Genomic DNA, 19,420 nt, shown 5'->3' with positions numbered 1-19,420 from the left:
GGTTCAGTAGTCGTGGAAAAATGCCCTCAGCTAAAATTGAGTTGAATTGATTAACCTTTTTTTCTCCCCTTCACTGGAATGTGCTATGCACTAACATTTTTTTAATTTCCCTTTATGAATTAAGCATATGGTTTAATCTACATAGTAGCCTTTCTGGTTTTCAGCCTTAACCATAAGCATTTGAAAACCTCAGCATCTTTAACCTTTAAAAAAGATGATAGCACATACAAGCATGAAAATTTTTATTTTATTTTATTTTATTTATTTATTTATTTTTTATTTATTTGTTTTTGAGACGGAGTCTCACTATGTTGCCCAGGCTGGAGTGCGGTGGCGCGATCTCGGCTCACTGCAAGCTCCGCCTCATGGGCTCATGCCATTCTTCTGCCTCAGCCTCCCGAGTAGTTGGGACTACAGGCATCCACCACCACGCCTGGCTAATTTTTTGTATTTTCAGTAGAAACGGGATTTCACCATGTTAGCAAGGATGGTCTCGATCTCCTGACCTCGTGATCCGCCCGCCTCGGCCTCCCAAAGTGCTGGGATTACGGGCGTGAGCCACCATGCCCAGCCAAAAATTTTTATTTTCATTAGTTCATCAGAAAATAATTTTTTTAATTGTTAATTTTGTTTAAAAGCACATGGGTTCTCATCATTTGTGATTTAATCTCGACTATTACTTGAGGTTGACTTGCTGTTCCTTTAGTGATTTCTCATAAATCTTTCTTGTATCTTTGGACTTGGCTAAATATGTTATAAGAGAGAGATGATTTAAATATTTGTGCTATATCCTCAAGAGATCTAGGAGAAAAATAAATACTATTTACCATAGTCGTATAATTTAAGAAAGTCCCTGGAAGCACGTTTTATTTTGTAGACATCCCAAATGATTTTTTCTTTCAGTATGGGAAGGTGATAAAGTTATGCTTTTCCTGTACAACAACAGCAGTAAAGCAATAGGACTTCCTGAGTTTCTCTTCTCTCCTTACAGCAGTGTCTTATGAAATATGCAAAACAAGGGTAAATGTACTATCATGTCTTATGAATGTTATTTGTGTGCACTTATTCATAATTTTCAATTTACATGAATTTTCTCACTGTTGCTAACCATGGCCTTAAGAATGATCAAAAGCCATCAAGGATTTATTTATAAGAACTCAAACCCTACTACTTCAGCCATTCTTGTTCTTTAGCATGCAGAATCTTTACCATATGTCTGTAGATGGACTTAGGTCTCTAAAAATACCTACATATACTGCATTTAAGTTACCTTTTTTACTTTACAGTTTGATAAAGTGATACATTTAATAAAAGTGAGCATTATGCCAGCTTACAGAAGCAAAATAAGAATAAAAAAGCAATTAATCCATACATGTTCATTGAATTTCTGCTTAAGTAGATGCCTGTACAAAGAAGTACAAGAGTACAAGGCATAGTCCATATCATACAAGAGTGTACAGTCTGGAGAAGAAAGATAAATATGTATTCTTATCTTGGTAGTAGAGATAATGATAAAATATCTTGGCGGGCTTATGAAGATTAAGTGACATGTAATACACTTAGAACACTACCTGGCACATAGAAGGCACTTAACAAATATTAGCCAATAAAAATAACAGTAATAATACTGTGTCTTAACAATGAGAAGGATTTGGATAGTTAAGAGAGTTGTAGAGAAGGGAAGACAGACACATATGCATCTAAATGTTCAAGGTGTATTCAGAAAAATCGAGTAAAAGTCTACTCTGGCTTAGGTGGAACATTTTTTATGGGGAGTAGTATGAGATAAATTTGAAGAGGTAAAATGGAGCTAAATTGTGGAAATCCTTCAGTGCCAGAAACTTGATTTTGTAGTAATAAAGACCCATTAATGTACCCTCATTGCCCATCAGTGGCATGAAGAAAAGAGTAAATGTAACTGTGTATAAATCCATTTCAAGCTGTCAAACCCTGAGAAAGATCAGACCAACTTGGGGATTGGAAAGCTAACAATGACTGATGATCAGCCACAAGCCATGCCTTGTATTTGGTTCTTGCTTCATAGCACCCTGTGAGGTGGCTATTAAATGCCGTTCTATTTATGAGTAAAATGTGGCATAGGAAGCTTAATTTGCCTAGGAACACATAGTGAATGAGGTGCAGAGCTAGAGTTTCAAACCAAATGTTCTAGATACATGCCTTTTAAGCCATGCCATGCCAGCATAGTAATTATTTGGCCTCTCATGTGTCTGGTACTATTATTCTAGGCTCTGGGAATCTCTCTGTCCTGGGTGCTAATGGTCTGACAAGTATGTGTAGGGAGGGGATTCAGGCTTGGACTGAAGTTTAGGAAAAGCAGAGGCAGTTTACAATAGCCCGCCACTGGAATTCTGATTAGAGGATCAACAGAAAGTAAAAAAGGCTTGCCAAGCAGCAGGAAGACAGGCTGAATTTGCCATCAGCCAGTTCATCACAATTTTATGCTACATAGCATGGAAGCATGAGGTTAGTGTGGGTGATTCTTCTGTGGGTGTTAGCAATGATTATAGGATCTCTCTCTTTTATATAGAAAGAACTTTACAAATCAGTAAGAAGCATGTCCAGAAAGAAGCCTAAATCATTAAATGAAACAAAAGTAACAGGATACTTTTTCTTCTTCTGTCAAGTTAACAGGATTTGAAAATAATAATACTAAATGGTGGCAAGAATGTTAAGAGACAAGTACTTTTTCAGCTGCTTTTAAGAATGTAAACTGGTATACCATTTCTGAGAGGCGCTTTCTCATCATGCATTGGAGCTCTTGAAGATGTTTATGCCCTTGACCCATAGTGTGCAAGAACTCATCCTAGGAAGATTATACAGCCAGAGGGTTTTGAAGTCCCTCACTCTACCACAGCTTGGTGGTGGTTTCCTTATGTTGCTACTACTTATACTTTATCAAACAACTTTTTATCAATGAGAATTTCAGTCTAGTTTCTAAAACATGTAATTTAAACTAATCAAACTTCTTTATGATAATGGATGTATAATGTAGTCAGTGTTTGAGTGACCCCAGCTCAATATTTCAACTCAAGGACCTTGAATTGAGGATCTTGAGAATCTCAACTTGAGGATCTCAACTCAAGTCCAGGAGGAAGAACCCTCAAACTAGAGTATTAGTAGGGCATTTGCTGACTTGATTTGCATTAATGATGATTTGCATATGTATTGTTCTTCAGTATTTATTCTTTCATGTGGAACTCTAAGTAAAAGGTATATAGTTTAAGTACCTTTGTATGGTTTGCTCTTAGTTCAAAATGACTTTGTAACTTCAGGGCAGAAACTGTGTCGTACGTGTAAACATCCTTCCTAGTCCCCCCTATACTCCTAAGTTCATATTGTTATTTTTCCCCAAACCTCATTTTAAACAAACAAACAAAACTCTGTTTTCTATGTGAGTGGCTGGAGGTATATAGAGTTTAAATGATTCACTGAAAGTTACAGTAGCAGATTTTATGCTAGAACCATATTTCTTTTTCCACTTTCTTTGAGATTTCACTGGTTTCTTGACATTTACAAGATTTGTATGTGTTCCCAGTTTTCTTTTTGAAGAGCTTGATTCCTACTTGACACTTCTTTGAACATTTTCATCCATATTCTGAAGGGAACTACAGAATTAGGAAGATTCTCAAGGATTTCAATAGCTTGTACACCTACTTCCCTTTGGCTTCCTTTAAAAATTCTCCCTTGATCTTGGTGCATCATTCTCTTATTTCTCATCAATCTAGCTTAGTCTCATCCAGTGGTTCTTTTCCCTCTTTTCTCTTAAATATGCATACGTATGTTTCCCAAGATCTTATCCCCAGTTCAGGGCATGCACATCCATGTAGCTACCACTGTTATGCCTGTGGCTTAAATGTTAGTGCTGGTGCAGAGCAGGCAGTCAGAGTAAATATTCATTAATAGAGTTCATCCATAGCTTTCATCCTGGCTCACTTCTGAACCCCAAATCTATATTTCCTCATATGAAACTTTTCCATTTGGATTTCCAGTCCGCACTTTAATAAGCCTAAAAACAGAACTTATTTTTTTCCTCCCCCAAAACTTGCTATTTGCCTGTTCTCCTTTTATTACATAATGACACCACCATTCTCCTGGTCACTCAGTTTGGAAATCTCTAGAAGCATGTTTAATTGATTCTTTTTTTTCTCACTCCTATAGCTAAGTCATTTGTCAAATCCTACCAGGTCCAGCTGAGTCCCAAGTCCCACATCCATACTCATACTTACCTTGTCTATAGACTTACCTCTTCAGGCAATTGACACTGCCTCCAGAATGTTAATAGTAAATGATTATTAAAATTAATTAATATTGCTATTAATTGATTAATAGTAATTGATTATCTGTTAATATTAATATTAATAAATAACGTAAATCACTTTATTCTTTTTTTTTTCTGACAAGATCTCCCTCTGTCACCCAGGCTGGAGTGCAGTGGCTCACTGCAACCTCTACTTCCTGGGGTCAAGTGATCCTTTTGTAGCAATGGCATCTCACTATATTGCCCAGGTTGGTCTCGAACTCCTGGGCTCAAGGGATCCTCCCGCCTCAGCCTCCCAAAGTGCTGGAATTACAAGAGCAATCCATTGTGCCTGGCCCTATTCTCTTCTTCAAAAACCTGCACTGTTCTTTATTATCTTCATGTTCTCAAGGTTTTCTGGGCTCAAACTGCCTTTCCAGTGTCTTTTCCCTAAATTGTCCAGTGTCCGATTAATTTGTTTATTCAACAAATATTTATCTTGCACTAGATATTTTATAAATATTATTGATATGGCAGTGGATAAAACAGGCAATGGTCCCTGCCCTTGTGAAGTTTACACTGTAGTATAAACATTACTTTTCTCACATTTATCAAGTATGTTAGGTACTTTCAGGATTCTACTTCATGAACTAGGAATGGCAACCCCCACCTGTGTAGATACATATCCCTCAAGGCATTGCTCAACTGCCACATTTTCCAAAAGTTTCCTGTATGCCACCTGTCAAAATTAATAACCTCTTCTAGTTCTATTAACACACTATTTTATTTGACTTTTCAATTATAGTTAGTTATTTTAAAATCTGTCTTCCTTACTCCTTACTAAGCTGCCTCTTAGCAGTTCAGACTGTTGTATTAACTTTTGTATCTTCTCTGAGGCTTGCTCTTAAGTATGAACTGAAATTTAATCCTGAAGTATTGGCTTGTATTTCTATAAAGCCATATAGTCAAATATCCCTAATTAACAAGGATACAATATAGCTAAGGCAGACATCTATAATTACTGCGTTACACTTTGCACTTCAACATAAAAAAATCCTCAGTTTTTCCTTTGTCTACAGGAGAAAATGTGTGGTATTCATAAGCTCTCAGTAGCAAGATGTAACTTAACTAAATTGAGAAAAAGGGAAAGGTAACTGTATGAAGGTGTTTTTTTAATCACTATTTCAAATGTCAGAGATATCATTCATGACAACTACAAATTTTTATAAAAGTTTTAACGTATATAACAAATTTATCTTCAGGAGAGAAACAGTTTTTTCTGTTTTTAATTCTGCTTCATGTGTCTCACCTCTCCCCACAATCAAGCCACAACAAAATGAAATTACATATCTGCCACTGAGAAGATTGTTCTTCCTCATGCCACTTTTTTAAATATAGATTTTAGAGACTTTCAGTAAAGGATCAAATTGCTGTATGCCAACAAACTCGAAGTAAAAAAATCAATTTATATTTATACCTTTCTTGCATAATTCCTATCTTTCAGGCACAATACATACAATTTCTAAAACTGCATCTAGAATAACATTTTCTTAAATATAAGATGATATTTCCCATTGAATGTAACATTGTTATTAACAGTGCAACAGAGATCAGTTTAACTGCAATGACCATTGAGTAAGTTTAACCTTCAGATTGATGACTGCTTTCTTTGGGAAACAAATAGTAATCACAATCTGAAACAATATTATTTTGAGTGCTAAGGTTTACCACTTTGAGCATCTTCAACAAGGACTTAAAATTTACGTGACATTTTGTATATATACTGGTTGAGTGAGATCAGGCAGGAAATATTACCCGTTTAACAGGAAATGCAAGGTCAAGGACAGTAAGAAACATGCACACAACCATCGTTATACACTGTGTGAAATACAAAGGGAAGCAACTCAAACTCCTAAATTTCCAACCGCAACCACCATTCTCTTTCTAATTGCACCAGGATACTTTATCACATTTGATCTTTATTTAAGCAAATGTGGCTTTTTTTTTTGACAGTGTCACTCTGTCACCCAGGCTAGAGTGCAGTGGCACAATCTTGGCTCACTGCAACCTCCACCTCCCAGGTTCAAGCAATTCTCATGCCTCAGCCTCCCGAGGAGTAGCTGGGATCACAAGTGTGTGCCACCACACCCAGCTAATTTTTATATTTTTAGTAGAGACGGGGTTTTACCATGTTGACCAGGCTGATCTCAAACTCCTGACCTCAGGTGATCCACCCACCTTGGCCTCCCAAAGTGCTGGGATTACAGGTGTGAGCCACTGTGTCCAGCCAAATGTGACATTTTCTAAATTGACATTTGTTAGAATTAATGAAAATGGCTGAACAGGACAAATAAATAATAATATTCTGTTTTCATTGTAAATAATTTTTTAAATAAAATCTGATTTCCTATTATCTTAGTTCAGTAGTAGGTAGGAATTTCTTATTCCCTTGGGCCTAAGCTTCTTATATTTTCTTTTAAAACTCTACCTGACCTTGGAAATACAGGAAAGTATACAGGAAGTACTTCCTCAGGCTGCTAATACTATACTGAGTCATGCCATGCTGATAGCTTTCTTTTTCCTTTTTCATCTAAAAGATGGGTATTTTGTAATCTCCCATGTCCACCTATTGAATTTTTTGAAGTCCTTCTCTTCCCACCTAAGCGAAATTCTCTTATACATTTAATACAAACAGGAATTTGGCTTTTCTAGTTTCTTGTGTGTTAAACTCTTGCATTTTCATTTTATCTTGCACGTCTACCTTTTTTCATTGTGATGATATATTCCATGTGAATGATTAAATTCATCTCATTTTTTAATCTCCTAGTTCATTTTTTTAGATGTTCTGTCCTGTTTTGAAGACACTCTTCAAAAGCTATCTCAGTGAGACTCAAAGTAGGAGAAAAATACTGTATTTCTATGCTGTATAGCAAGCAGATGGCTGTTGTCTTTATCATTGCAGATTCAGAAACGGTGGGAGGTACTGATATCTTTCAAGAAGGTGAAATATTAGTCAGATCAAATCTCATGGATTTGGGGGTGTATATCATCTTCCAGTTAAGAAATTTCTCTCTATATTTTATATTTTACTGTCTTATTTCAGTCATTGACATGGATGGCTTTTCCTCGTTTATGTATTAAGATTCTAATGTCACAAGGTTAACTTTCTATCATCTCTCATAAAATGCTGAGAAAGGTGGATTTTATTGATAATTTTAAAGAAACTGTATTTTGCCATTAATAACTTTTGTTTTAGTACAATTATCCCTGCCTTCTACATGCAGAGGTGTGTGTTTAAGTATATTAAGTATTATTTAATACATGATTTGAGTATATTGCTAACATAAATTCAAATGCTCAAGTGATCAGACTCTGGCAAACAGATCAGTCATTCCCAATGCTATTCAGTGACCCTTTTGACACTTAAAAAAGAATTTTGGGGGTGGGAAAAAGTAGCTTTTTATTTGACCCTTGGTGTGAGGGCTTCCAAAATATTTAACTCTGTTGTAGGCAGACTCCATTCTGAAAGCTGTTGAAGCTGCACATCATTATCTGTACAAAAAATTTATTCATGTTTCCATTTTACTTTATTAACCAAACTTGTCTTTTAATCCTTAAGTTAGTGGAAATTTACTGAACTTTTTATACTTTTAATTTCCTCATATTGAATGTTACATCAGATAGAATAAAAGATGTGATAGAAAAAAATAATTTCACCATAATACTGAGTGGGATTAAAATGAAAATGCCATCTTACTGTCAGAAAAGATAAGAAATGGCAGACAGAACAAGAGGAGACGGTATTGGGTCTTTAGCCAGCCTCAGTTTGAAACAATTTGAAAACTCAGTAACTTAGACAGTGTTCACTTATTCACATCATGTAACTAGTAATTAAAATTATCCAATACTTTCAGATTTACTTAGAATAAAAATTCAGACTCTTTACCAAGATCTCAAAGGATCTGGCACATGCCTCTCTGAGCCACTCTCCCACATCTCTCTCACCCACTTTCTCCTGTGCTCACTGTACTCCAGCTACACTGGCTATGTCTGTGTTCCTCAAACACACCAAGCTGTTTCCAGCTTTAAGGCCTTTGTACTTGCTGTTTGCTCTGCTTGGAATGCTCTTCTCTAGAATCTCAGGAGCTGGACGCAGTGACTCATGCCTGTAATCCCAGCACTTTAGGAGGCCAAGGCGAGAGAATCACTTGAACTCAGGAGACCAGCCTGGGCAACAAAGCAGACTCCATTCCTTAAAAATAATAATAATAATAAGCTCATGGCTTTTTTGAAGGGGAAGGGAAGAGTTTTTAGAGAAGACAAGCCTCTGGAATGGTACTACAGGCAAATGAATGCTTTGGAAGTACTTTGGGAAGCTAAAGACATATAGAGTAATTTATATAGCTGAAATGATTTGGGAAAAATTGCCTTCTGTGGAGGATTAACTTTAGCTATCAGCTACAATGTTTTGGAAAGTAGATACTGAAAAGTTATATTGATTGTTTAATTTGTCGGAAATTCCTTTCTTGGGGGTAGGAAAGATTTAAACCTATTCTGAATTTGAGGTTATGACCAAATAGAAGTCATAGACTACGGTGCGCAATGTAATACTAAACTTTTAATCAGCCTTTAGGAAGTTTTTACTGAATAAAATTTGTTTTAACTGAAGTATCCAAGTCAACTGTTTTCACCAAAAAACAAACCAAAAAACCTTCTTTGCTTTATATTTTGTATGTATTTACTCTGATGGAATATAGGTACTAGATAGTAAAGAAGCATCTCTGGTCCCTTTTTTTTTTTTTTTTTTTTTTTTTTGTCTTTTTTTGTCTTCTGAGATGGAGTCTCGCTCTGTCACCCAGGCTGGAGTGCAGTGGCACGATCTCGGCTCACTGCAAGCTCTGCCTCCTGGATTCACACCATTCTCCTGCCTCAGCCTGGTCCCTCTTTTTAATTACTGATGACTGATATACCACTCTGCATGCCTTGATGTCAGTCCTCAAAGGAATGCCTGTCCAGTGTCTGCAGTGCTTGTACTAACAGACTCTGAGTGCTCACACTCTTCAAGAGAAGAGGCTCATCAGCATTCTGTATGTGTTAGGGACCTCTGCCATTTGACCTGCAGTCTGGGTCCTGGTATTGTAAATAAGTCACTTCAAAAGAAAGCTAGTACTTTGTGACACCTTTGTAACAACAGGACAGACCTTTTTCTGCATCTGATTAATGAGAATTGTAACTTTTATTACTTTCAAGTTTCCATTTTGTTGACTATGTACTATTTATTTTCTATCCTGAACTTTAATTAATGGCTGAAAACTTTGATCCTAAATTCTAAACTGTTTTAGAACTGCTTGCTCTTTAAGATTTTCTCTCCTCTGGTATTTCTGCATGTTCATGTATTTTTGTTTTGTTTTGTTTTGTTTTGTTTTGTTTTGTTTTGTTTTGTTTTGAGATGGAGTCTCACTCTGTTGCCTGGGCTGGAGTGCAGTGGCGTGATTTCGGCTCACTGCAGCCTCCGCCTTCCAAGTTCAAGTGATTCTCCTGCCTTGGCCTCCTGAGTAGCGGGGGTTACAGGCATGCACCACCACATCCAGCTAATTTTTATATTTTAGTAGAGATAGGGTTTCACCATGTTGGCCAGGCTGGTCTTGAACTCCTGACCTCAGGTGATCCACCTGCCTCAGCCTCCCAAAGTGCTGGGATTATAGGCGTGAGCCACCGCCCCCAGCCAATGTTCATGTTTTTTTCCCTTTTCTAGAGAGGCTCTTTTATAATCCCAGCATGTAAGCAAAAAGGGAATGCACTCTAGATCTTTACTGGTTCCTAGGCAAAGGAGCACAATGACCAAGGGGTGGTCCTGTAGGTCTCCTCATCTACCTTCTTTTCCAGCCACCTTTCTATCAGGTTGTTTCCAGACCTGACCTACCCTGTCTTTTAAAAGAAAAGACCTTCATTTTCATAAATTTTAAGTATTTTGAATATTTAATTTTTTACTATTTAATATTTTTAAATATTTAAATATTTTAACACCAAATAAATGCCTTTAACTTTTTTTTTTTAATGTTCTAAGGAAAGTGCATTGCAGAACTTGCATGTTAGATTCTCTTAGGCCTGTCCTTACATCCAGCTCTTATACCCCAGAACGCTAATACACATTCAGACACCATCGAGAAGAAAAACTCAGGAATAATTATATTATTTCTCAACATTTTTTACCCCATCCCCAGCAGTAGCCAACATCTACTTTGCAGTGCAGGATTTGGGTCCTCCTCCTCCCAGCAGCTTATAGCCTTTGCTTTGTGTGCTAAAGAATGGTCCCCAGAAGCAAGCTGAGGTGTGTGCCTGTTCACCATCAAAGGGCTTTTGTTCATGTCTCTTTGCCCTGTTTCTAGTCTTTCTCCTGAGAACTTGGAGGAAGCCCATGGGGGGAGTTGGACCCCTTGTGTCTAGGACTCCCAGGGATTTTGCCTTTAAGAATTATTTAAAATACAAGCTTTTGTCTTCCTACTTCCCTTTTCCTCCCATGCTCTGCCAAAGGTGAAAGAAGTAGTTCATGTGTTCATGTCTCTCTTCAGAGAGGCTGTCTGTTAGAAGTCAATTTGTCTAGTTGCCTTGTGACTTCAGCTCTTCAGACTCAAAATAAGTTATGAATTTATTTATTTATTTATTTATTTATTTGTTTGTTTGTTTGTTTATTTATTGAGACAGTCTCACTCTGTCACCAGGCCGGAGTGCAGTGGCATGATCTCGGCTCACTGCAACCTCCGCCTCCTGGATTCAAGGGATTCTCCTGCCTCAGTCTACCGAGTACCTGGGATTACAAGTGCGCACCACCACGCCTGGCTAATTTTTTTGTATTTTTAATAGAGATGGGGTTTCACCATGTTGGCCAGGCTGGTCTCCAACTCCTGACCTCAAGTGATCTACCCGCCTCAGCCTCCCAGTTGAATTTTTTTGATTATTAAGCTTTTTCTCATTGATAGGATGTTCTCTTGTATCTATTTCCTAAGCAGAAATTGAACTCCTCCTCCCCCTGCTTGATTTTAATTAGTATCTTAGTGGTTAAGCGCTGAGGTAGATGCTTTCTTTTTCCTTTTATAGAGTTCTAAAAGATAAATACATACATATGTATGTATTTAGTATGTATACATATGTCCAAATACATATATATGTATTTGTCTACTAAATGAGGTATAGCTTCAAGAGACTATTGACCCTGTCAGCTAGTTGTCATAAATTCTAAAACCTGTTAATATGGCTTGATATTTAATCTTGGTATTGACTTACCTATCAATTATTGTATCAATAAATTGCTATATTTGGTTATCTTCATATCCATTTTGCCAGAAGTTTGTCTTTGGAGTATATGCCAGCAAATTATGTCACTCACTGCCAGATGTTCTTTGGATAGTTTTCTGATACCCACCCAATAAGGGCTAGGCATCTGGTAACACTTAACTTAAAATTTAATCTGTTAAAAATTGTGACTATGGCTGGATGTGGTGGCTCACTCCTGTAATCCCAGCACTTTGGGAGGTGAGGCGGGCGGATCGCTTGAGGCCAGGAGTTGGAGACCAGCCTGACCAACATAGCGAAACCACTTCTCTACTAAAGAAATTTACAGATTAGCCAGGTGTCATGGCACATGCCTGTAATCCCAGATACTTGGGAGACTGAAGCACGAGAACCACTTGAACCCAGGACGTGGAGGCTGCAGTGAGTCGAGATCGCATCACTGTACTCCAACCTGGACAACAGAGCAAGACTGTGTCTTTAAAAAAAAAAAAAAATTGAAAAATTATGATCATGATATGTAAGAGGTACAACTTTGGAAGCCAGTAGTTGGTGTTAGGAGGGTGGATGAGGATTAGTGGACTGTGGTCTAGTGTGTGTCTATTCTCTTCAGTGATTTTTGAGTAACAGTTAAATGACTTTTCATGCAAGTTCTAGTCTGTGCTTAGGATGTAGAAGAGGAAAGATGTTTTCTCTCACTCACCTCTAGTTTCGTGGCTGAGACCTGTAAAACAAAAGACAGATTAACAAAGGAAAAGCGTACAAATGTATTTAGTATGTTTTACTCGACTCAAGAGCCTTCATAAGGAAATGAAGACCCAAAGAAATGGAAATCTGTGCATTTTTATGCTAAATTTGATGAAGAAGTGGATCATTGTGGGGAAGTATGATTAGACAAGGGGGATATGATCTGATAAGAAACTGGAGAGGACTTAGTAAAACCTATTTGTTCAGATTCTTCTCTTTATCCTTGTGTCTTCAGAGAGAAGGATGTTGTTCCTTTCCCTCAGGTATAAGAGAGGGTACCTTTTGAATGAAGGCTTTATGATCTACTTTAGGGGGAAAGGGGAAGGAGGAGGTAAAAGTGAGCTTCCTGCTTCTGCTATTCCAAGGTGCCATATTTTGGAGTGACATGTTCTGAACCCCATCACTGACTATGCAGTTTTTATAAGAGTCAACCCAAATATCTCCTCCTGATGATCTCCTGAAGCCTGTGCCTCTGTATCCATGTGAGAGTCTATGAAAGCAACATTCCAGATATTGGAATGGAAGAAAGACAGATTCGAGATTATAACCACCCAATACTTACAAAAACTGTGCTCAGGGACGATTGAGGAAGACTGGAGACCAACAGTTTAAGACTATATAGAGAAATTTCATAATTATGAAATTATGAAATTTCTCTATATAGTCTTAAACAGTCAGGAGACAACAAGTGTCTGTACTGCATCATGACAACCCATACCCCACCCCTCTGTACTGTTTTCACTGAGTTTGAGGGTGTGCTTTGTAATGAGAGTTAGCTTTTTTTAGGCTTAATATTGGAAATAGCCCTATGTTGTTTTTTCTATTAATCCTGAGTATATTGTCCATGATACATACACTTATTATGTACCCACAATGACTCTGACACTAGTTACCTAGACAGGCCAGACTTCACAAGTTAAGGGCACAGCCCTCCACAGACTATCCTCACTTCAAACACCAGCCACAAATTGGGGGTTTCTCAGGATACTTTTACTTCTGACCATCTGGCTACAAATTCAGAGGTCCCCACAACTCTGTCAGGTTCAATAGTTTGCTATAATGACTCACAGAACTCAGAAAAGCACTATACTTGTGATTACAGTTCAGTCATAGCAATAGGATACAAATCAGAACAAGTCAAACAGAGAGACGCATAGGGTGAGATCTGGGAGATTCCCAAATACAAAGCTGCCATCATTCCTAGGAATGCATTGTCCTCCTGGCACATCAGTATGTAACAATATCCAGAGTAATCCCAACCGAGAAAGTTTACTGGAGCTTTGGTGTCCAGAGTTTTTATTGTGGCTTCATTGAGTAGGTGTAATTGATTAAATCATTGGTCACATGGTTGAGCTAGATCTCCAGCTCCCCTCCCCTTCCAGGAGATGAGGCTGATCTTATGTGACTCAGAGCCCAACCCACTAATCGCATGGTTGGTCTTTCTGGCATGGCCAGTTCCCATCCTGAGTTATATCATGTAAACTATCAGGTGTGGTTAAAGGGCCCACCATGAATACAGACCCTCCAGTCACTCAGGAAATTCAAAGGATTAATAAGTTACCTCTTAGGAACAGACAACAAAGGCCATCCAAATTCTCCACACAAGCCCTTTATCTGGTGTGTTTCCCTTGTCTGCCAAAGCTGAGGGCCACATTAGGGCCTACCTTTAGGTTAGGTTTGAGAGTGTGTGTGTGTGTGTGTGTGTGTGTGTGTATTTTATTTTTTGTTTGCAATTGAGGTGCCCACCATATTTTTTTCTTTCTTCTTTTATTCCAATTTCTGTTTTGTTCTGTAGCAGCCTGAAACATTTATTAAAACAAAGTGGAGGTGTAAGTGAAATAATCCCATATACCTCAGAGTTAATCCATTATTCTTAAAATAAAAAGCAGGAGAAATAGGAAATTCTGCTGCCTTGCCATGGAGCCTTTGGGCCACTGCTATAGTTTTCATGGGGAAATTTGTTGTGTTCTCTATTGGAGGAGTGCCACTGGACTCCTAGGCTGAGAATGTCTAGCTGGTTCTGCCATGCTGCTGCCTTTAAAGCTGGTTTGGGAAGGAACCTGAGGAGTGTGCCTTTTTCTCTCATAGCCACTCATATATCCATTTAGCCAAGAAACTATTGTAGATCAATTACTTGTCAGTATCCATAAAATGTTTTTGATAGCCATAGCTGATAACATCAGTCTTGGTTTTACTTTCGTGTGTTAATGCAGGTTATTTCCATTGGATTTGTCACTTTAAGCATCAGTTTTTTACTTTGCTGTGTATAAATTCTTACCTAAATAAACATTTTTTAAATTGCTCTTTCATAAATTGACTGGTTTTTATAATTTTCAACCTAACTCACATTTTCGTTTTCTACCTACGTGTCAATCCCCTATGACTATGTTGAGTACCATCTGCTATATCTGCTGTTTTATTAATGTTTTCTCTGCTTTTAGCTTATGAATAAAGATGAAAGACTAGGCATTGACCCCTTTGCTGTCACACTTGACATTTTACACTAATTAGAAGAACATATATAGCTTGTTATTATGACTCTTTGCCTAGCACATAAGTTGATCTTATATTCTTACTACTATGGTTTTATCTAAGCATATTTGTAATGAAAATTTTATCTGATTTTTATCAGCTTCTTTGAGAGGCTCAAACATATAACGTTTGCACCATGCTCTTCATCTCCCTTTTCCTAGTATATAGCCCAGAATAAACCTAAATGAATAAAACTTGATATATAGCCAGCATGAATTTTTTTTAGAAAACATAAAACCACAAAGTAGATGGGCACATCTTCGATTTGCACATCTTTGTGGTGCTTTTTATGGAGTGTCTCCTGATTTTTTTTTATTCATAATTGACTTCAAACGTATGCCACAGCTAAGTCTATCTGATGCTAAGCTTTATGAAGGAAAGAAAAAGTAAGGGAAAGAAAAAAAAAGAGGGAGAAAAGGAGGAAGGGAAGAAGGAGAGAAGGAAATAGAAAAAAAATACTTTTCTTCATTGCGCAAGTAGCTTCTACTCAGTTTTTTTGCCTGATCAGTAGTTGTCAGTATGTTTACCACAGAAGAATGATGCACAGAATTTAAAACTGTCTTGTTTTCTCACATCCTAGTAAGGTAACAGCAATAGGATTAAAGGTGCTAGGGCATAGTGATAATGTGACTATCTTCTACCTAGACTCCTTTTAACCACTCGAAGTTTTGAAGAAATAGAAGCCATGGGAAACACAGCAACTCCATTCAACAGTTATTGTGCACCCTGTCTATAATGCACAGGGGAGATTACAAAGATGAATAAAACAGTTCTGCCATCAGTGAGCTTATTATCTGGTAGAATACATTTTGAATTGATTACATAGAGATAATAACATTAACAAGGTTTTCCTATGAGTCGTTCATATACTTTGGAAGACTATTAGTTTGGGAAAAAAAATTGTCTATGCATCAGAGCCTGAGTCCTAGGCAGATGGATTGTTTTGTAATTTAAGATTTAGAGGTAGAGTACCTAACAACCAAATGAAATGTGTGAACCTAGGATGGTCTTGAGTAGAGGTTAGGGAGAAACATTAAAAAACATTCTTGGGGTAATTGAAGAAATCTAAGTATTATCTGGATACTTCCAGCTATTTTAAAATTACTGTTGATTTTCTTACTTGTGATGATAATGGTTTTGTGGTTATACATAGGTGAATGTCCTTACTCTTAGGAGAGGCATGCTGAAGTATTTAAGAGTAAAGTATCGTCATGTCTGCAACTTATTTTCAAATACTGCAGCCAAAACAAAGTATATAACATACAAATGTACATGTGCATGTGAAGAGAGAGAAAGAAACAGGCAAAATGTTCAGAGTTACTGAATGTAAATATTGAGTATAGGAATGTTAATTGTACTGTTCATTTAACTTTTCTGTGTTGGTGAAATTTTTCATAATAAAAAATTTTTAAAAATAGAAGAGTAGCAAAATTTAGGGATAGCTACCTGTCTTATTTAGCTTCCTGGTTTACTAATTCATTTAGAATGGCATGACATAGCTATGTCAGCAAAGCCAGTTTCAACAAATAAAGGAGAGCTTTCTTCTCCTTAATTTATTGAATTGATTACAATGCAATAATGAAAACTGTTCCAGACATAATAGTTGCATGTTTAAAATATTTTTTATTTTCATATTTTATGTGTAAGTGAAAAATGGTCAAAAGTATATATTATATCTTTGGTGTTATTGTAAGAAATTTATAAGGCAAAAGCACTTTGTAGACTAAACTTTATTAGAGTGGAAATGAGGAAAACCTTGATATCATTATTTTAATTCTTAATTTTTTTTTATAAATGAAGCAAAAGTAATTGTGTTCTATACCAATGTACTTCATTTTCCTTAGCTGTTGGGCTTTATAATTATCACTCTAGTTCATTTCCCTATGACTTGCATCTTCTATTTTGCTCAAAATGTCATGTTAGTAACAAACTGTATTTGTGCCCTTAAAAAGTATGTTTTAATTTTTTTTTTTTTTTTTTTTTTTTTCAGGCAGGGCCCAGGCCTCTTGCCCAGGCTGGAGTGCAGTGGTATGATCACAGCTCACTGAAGCCTCAAGCTTCTGGGCTCAAGCAGTCATCCCACCTCAGCCTCCTGGATAGCTGGACTACAGGCAGGCACCACCATGCCTGGCCAATTGTTTTATTTTTAGTAAAGATGGAGGTCTCTCTATGTTGCCCAGGCTGTGTTTATAGTATTAAAAGTAAAAAACGATTTTTTAAAAGTAAAAACCTATCCCCAAGTCCCTAGTCCTATAGCAAGTAAAATTCTATGTATTTCTGTATATATTTTGTAAAAATTGTGTGTTGTAAGTTTAAAAGAAAACTTTAGGATTTTTAAAAATCATAATCAATGGTAAATTTCTTGGAATAGTTTACATATGTAGTAGACCATTCTCTGTTTAAACAAATTATCAACTTACTGTTGCTGTGGGAAGCTCTTCATTTTACTTATAAAACTAAATAGTAAGTGCCAACCATATGTCAGTAGGGGATAATCAAGTGTGTTATAAACCCCCTTTCCTTTGAGAAAGTCATTTTGATTTTCAATAGAGCACATACATTTGTAGTGTGTATGTTGTTGCACCTCAGGTATAAATGTAGTCATGTATTTATTGAGAATCTACTATACGAAATTGTGTGCATATGGCATAGAGGAGCTCATTTTCTATGAGTAGAGATGGTTGGGACACAGTTTTCCTGAAGACCAAGCAATGTGGATGCCTACTGAATGCTCTAAAACTGGTAAAAAAAAAAAAAAAAAAAAAAAAAAAAAAAAAAAAAAAAAAAAAAAAAAAAAAAAAAAAAAAAAAAAAAAAAAAAAAAAAAAAAAAAAAAAAGTATCATTTCTAATACAAAAATGGTCTGGGAAAGTCACTTTAATGATCTGTAGAATGTTTCACAGGCAATTTAGAGATCAGCTGAAACTGAGTCCTAGAGAAGTGGTATGCCCAAGGCCACATTAAGAGCTACTTTGACACAAAAACAGACAAGACTACAGAACTCCTAAGTGTCAGGCTGTTGTTCTTTCCACTCACCACAAAGATACAGCGTTTGAACTGACCCTTGAATAGGCAAAGATGGGCAAAAGAGGGAATGATTACTCCAGGCCATTGAGTGGCTTCAGAAATCATAGTAGGTAGTTGAGAACTGCTACTGAGAATAATACACAAGTAAATAATGACATGTGTTCTTGCTTTTCCCTATAATGTAGGTTGTATGGGGAAGAAATGTGAGAGAAGACTTTTAAAAACCTAGGTTAGAGGCCAGGCACAGAGACTCCCACCTATAAAGCCCAGCACTTTGGGAGGCTGAGGGAGGAGGATCACTTGACCATAGGAGTTTGACGCTAGCCTGGGCAAGATGGAGAAACCCTGCCTCTACAAAAAAAATACAGAAAGTTAACCGGGCATAGTTGTGTGCACCTGTAGTCCCAGCTACTCGGGATGCTGAGGTGGGAAGATCACTTGAGCCCAGGAAGTCCAGGCTACAGTGAGCCATGATCGTGCCACTGCACTCCAGCCTGGGTGACAGAGCGAGACCCTGTCTCAAAAAACAAAAACAAAAAATCTAGGTTGGAATCAGGTACAAAGTATTGTGAATGCCATGCTAAATATTGTGGATTTTATTCAATAGAAAAACAAGGCTCCGTTAAGGTGTTACTAAAGATTTTATTGATTACCAGTTTTAGTTTTACTTCCAGATAGTGTCATTACATATTTCCAGACTAATTTTTTAAAGATGCATTTACAGTCAGTTTTGTCTTCCATCCCTCTAGGCATGCATTGTATAAACATACTTTAAAAATATATATACAGGGGAAGTCTTTCCTATAAATCCATCCATCTGGTATTTGATAAGCTCCGTAGATCCAAATTGTAGAGAGCTCAATAGTAAGAGACAAACCCTACCAGATGAAAATAACTGCCCTGAAGCTCATCTGAGGAAGATACTGGAAGCTACATATTTCTTAGGTACCAAACATATTTGAGTTAATTTTATTGTTAGAATTTGATTATCTGTTTTTCCTTAGCTGAGTTTTGGGAGTCCCTGAGTCCCTATAGTTTTGTTCTAGGTTAAAAGGAAGAACAGAAGGTCTAAACAGAGGATAGTTAATGGCGAGGAGGTATAGATGGGGGAGCCAGTTGGTGGGTATAGAAGTAGACCCACTAACAGGGATGAAAAAGCTACAGTGAATGACGGGAGACAAACATAGATGGCCATAAAAGAAAGAGAATAAAATTAAACCAAAAGAGCACAACAATTTAGAGTAATTTGCAAAGTGATCCTGAAAATATAGTACTTTTGCATTACGATACAGTATGGTAGTAATTGTTCACAGCAAAGACCCTGTGTCATATAGAACAGGTTCAATTGTGTCTTGAATTTGGAATGCAGAAAAAGCATGAGAATTATCTTAGAAACGATCTTGTGCAAAACTTAACCAACTTCAAATATCAAATTAAAATGTCTGTCACCTAGAAATCCTAGAATTCCTCTTTTTCTAATTAAACTAGAAATAAGGAATAATTATATTTGCATATATTATCTCTTCTGTTACTTTAGAGTGTTCTAAGCCCCAAATGCTGAGCAGCT

The 19,420-nt window shown here is 36.9% G+C and overlaps 1 protein-coding gene across 2 annotated transcripts in view; it reads left to right on the top strand.

Annotated features, from left to right (window-relative positions):
* Positions 1–19,420, top strand: part of ZNF277 (zinc finger protein 277) — a 136,127-nt gene that overhangs the window by 89,319 nt on the left and 27,388 nt on the right. The window lies entirely within an intron of this gene.

Source organism: Rhinopithecus bieti, unplaced genomic scaffold (assembly GCF_001698545.2).
Source record: "Rhinopithecus bieti isolate Rb0 unplaced genomic scaffold, ASM169854v2 scaffold_10712, whole genome shotgun sequence".
In the NCBI taxonomy this organism is placed as follows: domain Eukaryota; kingdom Metazoa; phylum Chordata; class Mammalia; order Primates; family Cercopithecidae; genus Rhinopithecus; species Rhinopithecus bieti.
The sequence above is the reverse complement of the archived record's forward strand: the minus strand, read 5'-3'. Positions and strand labels throughout refer to the sequence as shown.